This window comes from Cornus florida, unplaced genomic scaffold (assembly GCF_030987335.1).
Source record: "Cornus florida cultivar Cherokee Brave unplaced genomic scaffold, ASM3098733v1 CherokeeBrave_3.0.0_Hap2_Chr03, whole genome shotgun sequence".
NCBI lineage: Eukaryota > Viridiplantae > Streptophyta > Magnoliopsida > Cornales > Cornaceae > Cornus > Cornus florida.
Genome location: NW_026775573.1, coordinates 72238689 through 72255703, shown reverse-complemented (window position 1 = coordinate 72255703; position 17015 = coordinate 72238689). Strand labels below are relative to the sequence as shown.

The 17015-nt window shown below is 33.4% G+C and overlaps 1 pseudogene; it reads right to left on the bottom strand.

Moving 5' to 3' along the window:
- Window positions 1-5703: 5703 nt before the first annotated feature.
- LOC132298831 (omega-hydroxypalmitate O-feruloyl transferase-like) lies at window positions 5704-15677 on the bottom strand (annotated as a pseudogene).
- Between the last annotated feature and the right edge of the window lie 1338 nt (window positions 15678-17015).

Here is a 17015-nt window from a genome sequence, read left to right as displayed (position 1 = left end):
GACATGGTAACCAATTTTGGTATAAATTGACACGTGGAAAAGGTTACAGAAGCTACATTCAGAGGCAAAGGAGATTGAAGCATTTGAATTATTTAATGGATAGGGATTATAATTTTAGTATTTATCTTTTAGTTGATGTAAGTTAAATATTTATATTTATCTTTAGGATTAGTTTATTTTATACTTATAGTTAGTTGGGTTATCTATAGGATTAGTTTATTTTGAATTTATAGTTAGTTGTGATAGAGTTGTAATGCAAGTAAAATACTTGCATATAGGAGTTTGTTTCTATCTTTTATTCTATAAATAATCAAAGAGGCATGCTGAGATAGAGGTCCAGCACCCTCAGAATCAATTTATTATTTTGTTTGCTTTCTCAAGCACTTTCCCCAAATAGCATCATTGCCATATCTGTCTCTCTCCCTCTCTATTTCAGTCTCGTTATATTTCTCTCTCTATATCTCTTTCTCCCTATCTCTTCTCCCTATCATTTTCTATATCTATTTCTTCCCCTTTCTATTCTCTTGATACGTTACTATATATTATTCACTAATAAAGTCCTTTTAACTAAGGCATTATTGAACTCAAAAGAGAAATTTTATTGTTCCCTTTTTTCTCGCATCGCCTGAAAGTCAACTTACCTAAAGGGACTAAAGTTGACAATTTACACTTGAACCACCCAAGTGGTTCTGGCACGCCCACTCCAACTCAATTTAAGATCGGATCTTAGGAGCCAATTTTAGCGTCAACATATGCACATTTAAATTCTCTTAATTCCATATTATACGTTAGTAATATCTTAAACAAATTCAGTTTCTCAATCAGCAAAATTACAATTGTAAAGTCAAAATACAAATTAACTTCTCTGAGTAACCTGATTGAGAGCAAGAATTAATATAAATAATGTATGCAATAAACACAACTAATAACATTCCATAATTATTTTCTTACTATAATAATAATAATAATAATAACACCAATAACCGTTTTAAAAATTAACTCATTTATAAAACTCAATTAAAAAAAATCTGACTAGCTAATTGATTATAAAGGTAAAAAATATAGGATGCTCATTCCAATTATAAACAAAGAAATAATTCCATTTTTTAAACCTTCATATTTATCACTCGTCTTTATTTCACATTTTTCTACTGCTGACTATGTTACTATTGAATTTAATGAGTCACGAAAGGACTAGTAAAGCATTAAGTCCATTTCTTTATTAAAAGAAATAATTGACATTCCCTTACTAAAGGGACGAGCTGGGTGAAGCTCATAAAAATACATTCCTTCAGAAGAAGGACGGGCTGAGTGAAGCCTGAAAAAGTAAAAGGAATTCTGCATAAGGAAATAACAAGTATAAAGAATTATCATGAAAGACAAAATGTCAAAAGTAGAGCAACTATTCTCTGAATTGAGAGATATTCTGAAAAGTTCTAAGGGATCGACATGCTAAGAAAGCAAAAAGCCTAATATATATATATATATATATATATATATATGACTGCTACTATGGAATTCAATCTTCCTTTTCGCTCTCAGCTAGAATATCATACATAGAAAAGTCTATGTCTGGACGATCTTTGCTAACAAGAGCTTTGAATTGGTTAAAACCATCACATCAAGCCTTGCCTATGAGCACCTTGAACTCATCAGAATTTTTAAAGCTTTCCACAGTAACTAGCTTCTCAAGTTTCAGCTTATCGAAGTATTCTTTGGTAAGTCTCACTTTCTCATCTTGAAAGTTTAATTTTGCATTAGCCAAGTCATCTTCTTTATTTTTAAGTATAGAAGTAACATCTTCATATTTAGCCTTGAGGGAAGCCATCTCTAGGGAAACTTCTCGTATTCTTTTGCGATAACAACAGAGTATGTAGTGCCCTATAAATAAATAAATAAATAAATAAATAGTGGCAAATAGTTAAAAAAGGAAGAGATGCACATGATAAGGGTAAAATCTCACCTGGCTAATTAGATGAGGGAATTTCCTTGAAAGCTCAGATGCTAGTAGGCTCTGCAATCTGGCAGTGTCATCTTTTACTACCATTTTATGTTGCCTACCATGCACGACATTAGTGTTATCGAGAATCGACTCCCCTTGGGAAAATGCTTGGTTGGTTGATACCAAACCAAAACTCTCAAAACTCGTAAGAACCCTACCAAATCCGCTGAAACCTAGAGATATAGGAGTAGGACCTAATAACACTCTAGGGCTTGAAGATTTACCAAGATTTTCCTCTCCTACCCTTTGTAATTTTTTGGAAGCAGAAGTAGAAGGAAGATTACTTGACCGGACTTAGGCCATGAGCCTTTTACTAAGTTTCTTGCCTACATAAATAGTAGTAAGGAAAATATTTAATAAAATATTAACTAAAATCAGTAAGTTTAAGTATAAGTGTCTTCGTTTTTCTTACCTTTCTCTGAATGGGTGGGGGTTTCAGTTGAGATAGTAGCTCGTATGTACAAATCTAAAGCATCGTCAGTTATGAGATCGCTAAAGGTCTTCACTGGGTAAGTAGAGGCCTCACTGACATACTTTGTTTCTTGAGTTGAGAGGATCGGTTTGTCCTTAAACTCTGTGAAAAGAAATTGTAAGTTGCAATTTAAAAATATATACATATATATATATATATTACTGTTCCCTCGGGAACAGTGCCGGGGGGCAAAAAAAAAAAAAAAAACTTTTTATTGTTCATGAACAGTACCCGCGGGTACTATTCCCTCGGGAATAGTGCTGGGGGAAAAAAAAACTTTTTTTACTGTTCATGAACAGTACCCCCACGGGTATTGTTCCCTCGGGAACAGTGCCGGTGGCAAAAAAAAAAAAATTTTGTTCTGAACAGTACTCGCAGGTACTGTTCCCTCGGGAACAGTGCCGGGGGCAAAACAAAAAAAAAAAAAAAAAAAAATTACCACCAAGGGATTAGAAAATATATACATATATATAAATCTTACCTGTTGGATCTGAATTATTCTAAACACTTGGAAGTTTCCCATATGCACCGGAAATAAAAAAAGAAACGACTCTTCCAACCTTTATTTTTTTCAGCGGTTGCAACAATGAGGAATATCTTCTTTAATCTATACTGGAAGTACCAAAAGTTATCCTTCTTCTTCTTGGGATAATAAAAATGTAAGAATTGATTTACTGTTAGACGACCATTGCCACACTTTCCCCAAACAATCAAACAGCCTATAATAATTCTCCATGAATTAGGGGCAATTTGAGAAGGAGCTATCTTCAGATGGGAAAGTATTTCTTCTATAAATGGATGAATCGAAAAACGCAAGCCAGCAGCGAATGTCGATTCTAAAAAGCATACCTCACCCAAACGAACAGAAGGGCATCTATCATCTGGTTTGGGTTTGTGGAGGTGAATAGATAAAGGAATGGAATATTTAAGTCTACAATTACGTAAATTTTCCTCCTTAATTAAGGATTCTCCTTCGCGTGGGTGTTGCTTGGAAAAAATAGTCCTTGGTCTTGAGGAGTAATCAACACCAGATTCACCAGCATAGTCAGGATCAAGTTCTTCAACACTCTCAGAAGTTGAGTCTTGAGATTGAGATTCAACATTCAAGTTATTTTCATGCACAGACATGATGAGATTTTGGATATCGAGAAAATAGCAAAACTACTTTGGAATTACACCAACAACTTGACAGAGACGACTGGACCAGTGATGTATCTCACAGACTGAGATTTTGAAGGATCCAAGTGAAAGCAACAATAACTACCACGATCCACAAGAAATTAGAGATAGGATCCAGTTTAAAGGATTTCAGACAACAAGGAAAGAGAAAAAATAAAAGAGGTAAATAAATAAATAAATAAATAAATATATATATATTTATTTATTTACAGGAAATTCTATTTTAGGTAACAATAGAATTCTCTTGAAAGAGTCCTACTAAACTTTGGAAGGGGGCTTGTAGTAAAAAGGAAATAAATAAGATATAGGAAAGTCTATATATACTAGGTACTATTTCCTTGGTCCAAAACGTACGCGGAAATAGGGGGCAACTGATAGGGAAAAATAAATCTAGCCTACCTTGATCTAGCGATATAGGCAACTAAGTATTGACCAGCCGCCAGATCTACTCGGTGATCAAACAATAATATTGCGTTATTAGGGGTAACGATTTTCATGGATAAGAATGATGACAAATCTTATATAGGATAAGATTTCTACGGGGATGATGACAAATCTTATCAAGGATGAGATTTCCATGGGATAAGTTCCATGGGATAAGGATGATGAAATTCCCTTATCGAGAATAAGGGAAGCGATGATAAATAGGACGACGACTCGGGAATAAGGTACACACAAAAAAAACTCTGACTAGGGAAATTACGATTGAAGTTCTTTCTCTAGAAATCCCTACTAACTTGATCGTCAGAGGGTCAATGGCCGGCACCACACCGATGTTTGACTTTGTCGTCTTTGTTTTGCAGGAAACGGTATCGTACTAGGCCGCGGCGAATTTCAACCTCAATATTACCAAAACAAGAGAAAGGTCTTATCTCTTTCCTAAAATTTGTTCTTCTTCTTTTTTTACTTCCATAGATAATTGTTTCCCAAGAAACAGAGCAACTGGTACATGCTGTGAATTCTTGGGTACATGAATGGCTGGAAAAGGAAAGTTAAAAGAAGGAAGAGAGAGAAGAGAAAGACTGCGAAAGTGTCCGGCGTAAAATATTTGGGTTTATAAGAAGAGAAAGACTTACCTATTTTCGATATTGTAAGTTGAAGTAGTTTCCAATATACTAGGGTTTTTATTTATTTATTTATATTAATTTGTTGATGTATTTATAAGTTTATTCCTGATCTGAACCACTATTAAAGGTTGTATATATTGTATGGTATCTGAATCCTAATTAATGTTGAAGACAAATATTGCATTTATTGTTCTTATGATTATTTGGATTCGTATTTTGTAAAAAAAAAAAAAAAAAATTTGGTTCCTTTTTATTTAATTCTGAACCTTAATTAATGTTAGAAATAAATATTGCATTTATCATTGTACTGATTCTTCAGGATTGTATTTACTCCACAGTTTAGTTCCAGGTTATTGTCTGTCGAAGTCTAATGAAAAATGATATCTTATTTTTAAGTGACCCTTATCATTTTGAGTGATAGAAATATCACTTAAAGCACGATGAAAATAAAAAATGATATTAAAAAATATTTACCATATAAAAAATATTCAGCTTTAAAATTTTTCAATTCTTAATTTTTAATTTTATCAAACAGCAAATTTGTCTCAAAAGTTAAATTCTCACCTTCTACTTCTACTTTGAAACCTAAAGACGATGTCTAAAACTATAAGATAAATCCTGTACCCTTTGAAGTTCTCTTAGTAGTTGTATATGTTCTCTTTCATTTCAAGCTAGGAAATAATAAAACTGATGTGAGCTATGGACATAGACAAAATTCTTTTTTCTGTTTGGCTAATGTGTGAATTTGTGGGCATTGATTCCCAACACTTAGCTAGATGCCCCTAACTCCATGCATTCTCAATGTTGAATTGAATTTTTTTGAAATTTTTTCCATCCTCCTCCATTAAATTAACCAAACTGGATAATCGTTTTACATTGAGTAACACAATCCGTCACAATTATATATATATATGAAGAAAATCAAGGAAAACTTAATTTTTAATGAATAGGCGGGAGCTAGAAGTTACTTTTCTCTTGATCGATCAAATGAGCATCAATTCTTGGAAGATCTTCATAACAGAGGCTGGCAAACCGAGAAGCACAGAAATGCTTTTCCTATCTAATTTCTCCTGAGAAAGGAACAATGCTGTATCTTTCACGGGGAAAGTCCCCCGCCCTGCTAGCAGAGGCTCTCCCCATCCGAAGTCAGTTGTGTGGAAAGACAGCCTTGTCCATAAATAGATGAGAATTGTTGAAGTAAGAGAAGGATTAGCTCTTGTTACTTCCAAATAATCTATGGCTGACTTCATATAACTTTCTGTGACCGCCTTAATTGCCTCCTGAACTTGTCTCACTATACTTGACAATGGCTTCTCAATTAGCTCACCTGCACTAAAAAGACAATTTGTTAGCACAACCCCATTCCCAAAGAACTTATCTGGCATTGGTGGGTTAAATCTAGTGTTGGGATTTATATGCCCTGGCATAGCAAATTCCTATTTGGATTAAAGTGATATATATTCCTGACATATCTAAAATATTTATAATTTATATAATTGGTGAATTCAATGTATTGTGTTTCGATTCATTATAGAATTGATAGTGTCCTCTTGATTACAAGAAATATTTATATATGTTTGAGATGGCGATCAATACATTAATATAAATAGTAATCATAAATTGTTCATAGTCGGTAATTATGGATGGAATCATAATTAATTAAGACTTGGACTGAATCTGCTTTAGGTTGAGATATATTGTGAGAGCCGTCATATGCAATTGCTCCCTATTACCGTCATGGCATTTGACTCTTAAGCATGAGAAAAGTATAGACTTTTTTGTTAATTAATAATTACTTTGATTTGTTCGGCGGATTCTTCGGGATCCTTAGACCGACACTTTGGGTAGTTATATAATTAATAGTTAGAGGGTTATATTTTCAATATATGCATCATTACTACTTGTATTTATTTTGTATTGATTATGGTTGATCACAAAGTAAATTCGAAGGCCTTCGTATGTTTTTAGACAAAATGATTTTTTATATATTTATTTATTTAAATTATTATTTTTGTCAAACAAATATTTTATTGTGATCGAGCCAGAAATAATCAATGGTTCCAAAATAAATATATTAATTAAGTAGTCGGATTGATGGCTTTATTTATCCGATAACTAATTAAGTATAGAGGGGTCAAAGTGCAATATTGACTTAGAGGTTATTTATTATTTAATTGGAGTTCAATTAATTTCTTTTAGTGGAGTAGAAATTAATTTATGAATTAATTGAATTGGGCCCATGGACCGGGCCAATTATTAATTCATTGTAGCGCCCAATGGATTCTCACTCATAGCCCAACTTGATATTGGAATCATATTAGATTTGAAACATGTGAATTAGAGATTGAGAAGGATTTGTTATTTCATTTTCTTTATCTTTATGTTGCTTATAAATATACATGGCCTATGTATATTTTTGGTGTGATTTTTAGTAGAAGGAAAAAGGAATATATTTTCTCTCTCTAGAAAATTAGGGTTTATGTTCTCATCTAATGGAGGCTCCCACAAGCTTAGTTTTCCAAGGTCATTCATGGAGGCTTATGAGTGATTCCTAAAGGCAATACAATTATCAAGAAGATGGAAATCAAAGGAGAAGGCATCTTGCTAAGGGATCTACAATAAGTGAGAACATTCACTTTAGAGGAAAAATTTAAAGGTTTACTCAGACCTTTGATGTAAGTATTCAATCCATTAATTGAATGATACATCATATTTTTATTTTTGCATAAAACTTGTCTCTATGTGATGAATCAAGATCTATGAATTTAAATCCCTCGAAAAGTTTTTAAAACTTGCACGTTTCCCAACAGTAGTATCAGAGCATGGTTTGATTCATTACTAGAGATCATATTTTTATCAAAATTCATCATTCATGGATCCAATTTTGATATGCATATATATTTATTTATTAATGTATGTTGATGTATGAATTAATATATTGATATATATTGATATATAATGATGTATGTATAATTGTGAATGGATGATGATATGTGTTTGGGCCATGGATGAAGCTTATAGGATAATTGAATGTAATTTTATCTTTGGATGAATGTAATTAAGGCTTTGATTTAGCCGTTTGAAAGTTCAATGATGTAATTTAATTTTTCCCATTGTATTTCAAATTGTAAATTTATTTAAAGCCATGTAATATTCATCAAAGGGTGCTATGAAGCTTCAAGAAGGTCCAAGAGGGTTAAATTAGGCTTCAGGAATTTTCTGGGATTTTTTAGAAATTTTTCGGTATTTTTCTGGAATTTTTCAAGGCCAAATTTAATTTTCTGGGAATTTTTATTATTTATCGGCGGTTTTCCGATGGCCGGAGTCTTGCCGCTGGCAAGGAATTCGCCGGATTGATGGGGTAACGATCGTGTGCAGCGCAATTCATGGTAGGCTCAAGCAGCTCCCTATAGAGGAGCGAGTGGACCACACGCACAGCAACTGAGCACAAGAGTAGTGCACTCGGCGCGTGAGGAGCACGCGCTAGGGTCAACACCTTGCTGGCGCGTGAGGAGCACGCGCCAGCCAAGCAAACATTCTTCCACGAGCGCGTGCAGGCGCGTGGAAGCGCGTCCATGCGCGTGCCAGCGCGTAGAGGCGCGTGGGGGCGCGTGCCACGCGCTGCTATACCCCTCAGGTGCGTTTGAGTGCATGCGGGGTCATCCGGGAGCGTCCAATGCATTGTTTTACCTCTTCAGGCGCGTACCAACCTCCTGCGGGTGTTTGAAAGCAGACGAAGGACCCTCGCGCAATAGTTAGAGCAATTGAATGTTAAAAGCTGATTCCATTGGCCATTTTATTTATTTATCTGATGCATGAAATAATTAATTATTTATAATTATTGTTCATGCATTGGATCCATGATATTTAATTAAATGACTTTATTTATATTAATTAAATTATGAAAATTAATTGGATTTGATTACTAATTAATTTGAGGGCACTTATTGGGAAACGAAAAATTTATTTTTGTAAATTATTTTTAAAGTGTGCTTCAAATTAAATGTTAGTGAATCATTTAAAGTCTAAATATTTTCTAAATTTAATTGGATTAAAATCAAGACGTTTAGCATGCATCATATTATGTATTTGAATAAAATGAAAACCTTAATTATGAATGATTAAAAGATTGAGTGGGAGCGGGGATTTTTATACATTGCCCCATGGCCTTCGTTATTAACACCATTGTAATTAGATCTTCAAAAATAAGGCCCCACGCATGATTTGAAGAGTCTTAATATTACAAGAATGGTTATCTTATGAAAATAATAATATTAAATGTTCATTATAATTAGATCTTTAAAAATAAGGCCCTACGCATGATTTAAAGAGTCTAGATTATAATGACAACATATTTAATGTTTTATTTTTCGTTAGAGCATTAATAACGTTATACACTCAATTTAAAATCAATAGTGTTAGCTCCCCAACGGAGTGGTCTACACTAGGTGATTTTAGAAAGGCTAAACACAATCGGGAATCATTTCATATAGATAGACAAGGCACTGTCTTAAGAGATATGAAGATGATGGGATTTGCCCGCCAATAGCAATAATGAACTTTGCCAACCGAATAATTTATTGGCGTATTGGTTGTCCGATTTTTCATGCAGTGGTTAAGGGACCCACATATTATTATTTTAATGGAAGTGCTCACCTAATAGCAAATGAATCTCTACAATAGTAATAATGAACTCCTTCAACAGGATAAGTTATTGACATATTGATTGGTTGATCTATTATGCTACAGAGTTGAGGGATCCGCATTAATTAAAAGGGATTGTTCATTAATAATGATAATGATCTCTTGTTCGATTAAGATTTATTATATTATGTGGTTAACAAACTCATTTTAATTTTAAACATGCATGATAGTATTAATAATTCACCTTACATATTGTATGAATGCATTTATATTCAGATTAATTATTTCTAATCCAGTTTATCTGCTTGCTTACATATTCAATGTAACTGGGCCTCATTAATATTGACTGGGAAAGGAAATTAGATATTTTATTCACAACGTAAGGGTACAAATGTATTTACTACTCCTAAACCTAATTCTTTTACTTTAAGATACCCAAGAGAACATTAATACTTTGAATAAATGAAATAAGGCAAATGAGATGAATTGGTGCAATATTCTAGAGTTTACCTCGAATATGCTCCAAAGCTAATATTTACATTATTTTATTTTCTTCAAGCATCATGTTAAATGTCAATAAGATGTTCTGGTGAGATTAGATAGAGACTATGCCAAAGTACTATGTCAGACTTGAACACCATCAAGATAGCCTAAGGAACTCCAATATGAAATTGTATTTTGAAAATGGTTGTTTAGTATTTAAAAATTAAACTGGAGGTTAATAGGGCTGACTTGAATGGTAAGTTTTAAATTGACATGATTATTGCCTTGTTACCAAACTCGTTCGATTCTGTTAGAGTGAACTAAATAAGGAATCAGTTTGAGTTCACACTCGCTGATATTCTTATAGAATTGGTAACAGATGGAGGGATAATCAAGAGTATGGGCGTTCCTATCAATCTAACCTAGTCTATACCATCTTCTTTTAGGCCCAAGTGGACGGACAAAGCAAAGAAGAAGGATGATAATAGGACTAGGCTAGCACAAAACATGGGTATCCAAAAGGTTAAAGGGAATAAGGCAGTGTATGTTGAGGGCAAATTAAATTGTTTCTTTTGCTGCTAACGAAGACACTAAAGGACAAACTGTCTAAGTAATGACGTGGCATAAGAAAATATATATCTAATCATTGAGCCATGTTATGTGGTTGTATCTATTAATTCTTGATGAATAGATTCTGGAGCCACTAAACATGTTTGCAATTCATTGCAAGGATTTTAGGAATCCAGAAGCCTCGATGATATGGAATATATTTGTACTTAACCTGATGTCAAGGTTGTAGCTAAGTCAGTGGGAGTATTAAATCTGAAATTAGAGAGTATGAGGATATTAGTATTAGAGAATTATCTTTATGCACAGAGGTTAGACGCTATCTAATTTTTTGTTTCACTTGTGGTTTATAAAAACTGGATCGTTATTTTGTAAAACTGGTTTTATAAAATTGAAAAGATATGCGATTGCTTCTGGTGCATTGAAAGATGGTTAATATACTATAATCACAAACTCTTAAGATTTGCAGGATGTAGAAACTAATGTTGCGTCTTCTAGATTGAATGTTAAGAGAAAATTTATTATTCCTGACTCATTGTATTTTTAATGTCAATTTTTGGGTTGTAATCAATCAAAATGAGATTCAAAGATTGGTCAAAGAAGGTTTATTACCTAGTGAGGCAGAGAAGCCTAAACCAAACTTGTGAATCCTGTTTTGAAGGATAGATAACTCTAAGGGCTTAATCAGCCAAATGAAATAGACATAAAGAACAATTGGAGTCGGTACACACAGACATGTGTGGTCTTGTGAACATCCAAGCAAGATTACTCACGTCTTTGATAAATTTACCTGTTGCGACACAAGTCTTATACTTTTGGTATATTTCGAGAGGGTCAAGACTGATGTGGAGCACAGATTAGGTAAACTTATCAAGACATTTCGATCTGATCGAGGATATGAGTATTTCTTGGGATAGTGCAAAGACTATATAGTCAATGAGGGTGTTGTGTACCAGTTTTCCGTAATTGACGCTAAATGCATTTAGGTGTCAAATAGGAATAACAGAATTCCACTTAACATGGTTAGATCTATGATCAGTTATGCCATATTATCTCTTTCATTTAAAAGTTTAGCGTTAATGACATCGATGCGTATTATGAACTGCATTCCATCTTAGTCTGTCTCAAGGATACCGTTGAGCTGTGTTTTTGACTAAATCTTAGTTTGAATCACATGCGCATATGGGGTAGTCTTGCACATGTGCGCTTGATATGGCCAAGTAAGTTGGAAACATATCATACGCATGATAGATTTGATAGCTACTCTAAAAGTCACTAGGACGGATTATTTTATGATCTCAATGATAAAAGTTGATTGTTTACACTCACTGTTTATCTGTAGGAGAATCATATTATGAATCACATACCTAGTAGCATAGTGTTAGAGAATATGGTATGAGTACCAGATGTACCACATATGAACACACTTAGTATAGAGATTTAGAATTATAGATGAATTCCCTATTGATGCGTCAGCATCGTCTAGTACACAGTTTCCTTCATCGATACATTGATGTAGTGGGAGGATAATTATCTAATCCGACAGAATCATGTTTTTAGGTGAGATCGTTATGGACATCCCTATTAAACATGAGTTGGACCCAGTAAGCTACACGGAAGCGTGAATCGATATAGATACAGATCGTTTTGGCGAGTTACTATGAAATCAGAGTTGGAATCTATGTATTCTAATAAATTCTGGGATCTTGTAGAACTTTCTAGTAAGGTGATTCCTATGGAAGGCAAGTTAATCTACAAAAAGATAGCAAAAGATTTCGTAGTGAATAAATTATGAGTGTACAAGGGAATGTCATTATTTTTCTGATTCTATATATATTGATGACATCCTACTCATATAGAATGATGTGGAAGGTTTGTCATCAATAAAGAGGTAGTTGTTCAATTACTTTTAAATGAAGGATTTTTCAAGATGTAAGCTATATTCCTAGGATCAAGCTTTTGCAAGATCGGGTTAAAAGGAAAATAGGCTTATCTTAATAATCCTACATTGATAAAGTTTTGACCAGGTTTGGTATGTATAACTCAAAGAATGAGTTTTTGCTTTATTGATATGGATTGCTCTCTCTAGTAAGTAGTTTTCCAAGACTAGCAGAGGAGATTGAGCAAATGAGACTGGAACTATATGCTTTAGCATATGGAAGTCTCATATATGCCATGGTGTATACCAAATAGGACATCCGTTACATAGTAGGGATAGTTAAAAGATATCAATCCAATTCTGGACTTGATAACTGGTCTGTTGTGAAAAATATCATTAAGTACCTAAGGAGGACCAAGGATATCATACTCATTTATGGATGTGATGATATGGTCCTAGTCAGGTATGCTAGTTCTGATTTTCAATCAGATGTAGATACTATAAGGTTCATAATTTAGTGTATGTTCACTTAATGGAAGGGAAATCAGTTGGTAGATTGTTAAGCAGATTTCAACTGCTGACTCAAACCTGCAAGTGGAATATATTGCAGCCTTAAAGGCGGCAAAAGAAGCCTATTGGTTTGATCTCACTGATTGAGAGGTTATGGAGTATACTAACCTGCCTATTGAGCTATGTTGTGACAATAGTGCAGAAGTAATCCAAACCAATGACCCAAGGTTCCATAGAGGAACAAGGTACACTGAGAGGAAAGTATCATGTCCTACATGATATTGTTCGGCAAGAATATGTACTCATGGCTATGACATTGCATTGGAGCACAACTTTGTTGATCCATTTACAAAGGTGTCATCGATCAATAGTTTTGATCAACACCTGGATAACATTGGAGTTAGATGCAATTTGAATTAGCTATGAGAGCAAGTGGGAGCTGTTAGGATTTATATGCCCTGGCATAGCAAATTCCTATTTGGATTAAAGTGACATATATTCCTGACATATCTAAAATATTTATAATTTATATAATTGGTGAATTCAATGTATTGTGTTTCGATTCATTATAGAATTGATAGTGTCCTCTTGATTACAAGAAATATTTATATATGTATGAGATGGCGATCAATACATTAATATAAATAGTAATCATAAATTGTTCATAGTCGGTAATTATGGATGGAATCATAATTAATTAAGACTTGGACTGAATCCGCTTTAGGTTGAGATATATTGCGAGAGCCGTCGTATGCAATTGCTCCCTATTACCGTCATGGCATTTGACTCTTAAGCATGAGAAAAGTATAGACTTTTTTTGTTAATTAATAATTACTTTGATTTGTTCGGCGGATTCTTCGGGATCCTTAGACCGACACTTTGGGTAGTTATGTAATTAATAGTTAGAGGGTTATATTTTCAATATATGCATCATTACTACTTGTATTTATTTTGTATTGATTATAGTTGATCACAAAGTAAATTCGAAGGCCTTCGTATGTTTTTAGACAAAATGATTTTTTTATATATTTATTTATTTAAATTATTATTTTTGTCAAACAAATGTTTTATTGTGATCGAGCCAGAAATAATCAATGGTTCCAAAATAAATATATTAATTAAGTAGTCGGATTGATGCCTTTATTTATCTGATAATTAATTAAGTATAGAAGGGTCAAAGTGCAATATTGACTTAGAGGTTATTTATTATTTAATTGGAGTTCAATTAATTTCTTTTAGTGGAGTAGAAATTAATTTATGAATTAATTGAATTGGGCCCATGGACCGGGCCAATTATTAATTCATTGTAGCCAATAAAATAATAGGCCCAATGGATTCTCACTCATAACCCAACTTGATATTGGAATCATATTAGATTTGAAACATGTGAATTAGAGATTGAGAAGGATTTGTTATTTCATTTTCTTTATCTTTATGTTACCTATAAATATACATGGCCTATGTATATTTTTGGTGTGATTTTTAGTAGAAGGAAAAAGGAATATATTTTCTCTCTCTAGAAAATTAGGGTTTATGTTCTCATCTAATGGAGGCTCCCACAAGCTTAGTTTTCCAAGGTCATTCATGGAGGCTTATGAGTGATTCTTAAAGGCAATACAATTATCAAGAAGATGGAAATCAAAGGAGAAGGCATCTTGCTAAGAGATCTACAATAAGTGAGAACATTCACTTTAGAGGAAAGATTTAAAGGTTTACTCAGACCTTTGATGTAAGTATTCAATCTATTAATTGAATGATACATCATATTTTTATTTTTGCATAAAACTTGTCTCTATGTGATGAATCAAGATCTATAAATTTAAATCCCTCGAAAAGTTTTTAAAACTTGCACGTTTCCCAACATCTAGATCGTCCATCCACAGTCAAGAGAAGCTTTGTTTTTTGATCAGGCTTAAGTTTTAGAGCCTGAGTTCGAGCTTTCCATATAAAAGCTGAGAGTGCTTCAAATGTAGTGCACTTGGCGAGAACCGACCCGTCATCTTCCATGGCTTTGATTTTGAGCTTTGCAATCTTGTCAGAGTCAAAGCAGAATGATTTGTAAACCAATTCTTCTTCTTTGTATAGATCCGCGTTGTTTGATATATCTTCAATTTCAGCGAATTCGTGATGAGGAAACTCAATCTTGGGTGGGTTTCTAGCTTTGAGTATGGATCTATCTAGAAATGGAAGAGCCTTCAGGGGCAAGCCTCTGGCAATTTCACCCCATGAAGTTATGAAATCCATAGCAGTAGCTCCATCAAATATACAATGGTACACCCTTAGCCCTAGAGAAAATCCTCCACATTTGAATTTTGTCACCTGCAAGATGTTTTTTTAAAATAAAAAAATAATAATAAAAAAAATAAAAAAATTGGGATAATTAATTAATTAATTTGCATGGTAGAATTAATTAATATATACCTGAACACTAAAGGAGGTGGTATGTCTGGGGTATTTTTGGCACCAGGAATATCATAAACCAGCTTCTTTCCAAGATGGACAAGTCCTTGTTCTGCATTGTCAACTATCTCTTGTATGGTACAGTTGGCTTCTGCCTCAACAAAAACAGCACCTTCCCCATTGCAGTCCACCATTAGCTTTCCATCGGAGCCGAATGTGAGTCGGCCGGCAACTGGGTAGTAGTGAACGAGAAGTTTTGACAAGGCCTCCTTGATTACTTCCGCAGCTTTCTCGTTGCCTTTACCCTCTTCTGTTGATTTAAAGCAGTAAATGGTTGGAACTGAGACCTGGTAGTTTTGGAGAGAGAGAATAGTCGACCCTTCTCTTCCGTCTCCTCTGCAGGAGGAACTAGGGTTGGCTCTCCTTCTTCAAAGTCAGTTCTTCAAACGTACAGTTACTACTACCATACTCCATTACAAGAAATTCAAAACCTGGTTCACAAATAAAGAATTTTTTAAATTTACATATTGATCGTTATGTTTTAGAATTTGGTGCTTGTAAATGCTAGAAAACGTAACTTTAAATCCCAGTGCAAAGAACATTTTATTTATTATTATTATTACTATTATTATTATTATTATTATTATTATTATTATCTTGGCAAATTAAGGGAAGGGGCAACTCACACCCAGATAACAGATCAAAAACTCTAAAAAGTTACGCAAACTGATTTTTTCCTACTTCACTTTGATAATGGAATGAGTTTTCCTTTATAATACATACATATCTATATGCGAGCTTGAAATACAAATCATTTAAGATGGGTCACTTTTGTATGCCCAAAACTCTTGGATAATTTAAGATTTACAAAATCAGGAAAAATGAGTTTTTGATGATTTTCTCGAGATATAATGATGCATGAGTTTAGAAAAGTATGCAATTTTAAAAAAATATCTGATTAAATGAAGTAATGTGGTAATTTTGGAGGGAAAACAATTGATTTTGCAATTCCCCACTTAATACATTTCTTCATTTAGCATGGTTTCAAGAGACGAATTGAAAGAGTTGGACTAAAAGGGTAGGAGAGAATACCATATTTCTTTCACTTGGATGGAAATAGCGTGTGTCAAATGAGGAGAAGGGGGGGGTATTTATATATGAAGGGAGTAAGAGCAACTCCAATACTCTCTCATTTGGGCCTTTCAAAATCGAAATATAAGAGTTGAGTAAAAAAGGGCCTCTCCAATGGGCTCTTATTTGAGCTCTCAAAATTTGAGATTCTCAAATTTCTTCTCATATATGGCAGTTGCCAAATTTTTTTGGCAAGTGTCTCATTTCCTAAAACAGTGCCGTTTCTCACCAGTCATCACCCATTCGCATCTCTATATGTATATTATATATATAATATATAATATATATAAATTTTTGAAAAAAAAAATTACATAAAAAATTAATTCACAAATAGTGGTAAAAAAATTATAAAAAATTTGTTTTTTTTTTGGGTTTTTTTTTTTTTTTTTTTTTTTTACCAGATATTTTAGATTTGTACTTCTTTTTAATTAGGTTTAATTTTAGTTTCCTTCTAATGTCTACAATTTGACTTGAAATGTGCCTAATATTAATATTACTTATGCAAATATAAATGGTGGGAATGGTAGTTGAAAAAGAATAGTGGTTGTGTTAAAAAATAGCATTTTGCGTGAAATGTACCATTAGAGCAGAATTGCTAAAATGTAGCATTTTGGAATTGTAGCACCTGTCAAAATATAGATTTGGCATGCAAAAATAGGTTTTAGCATTGGAGATGCTCTA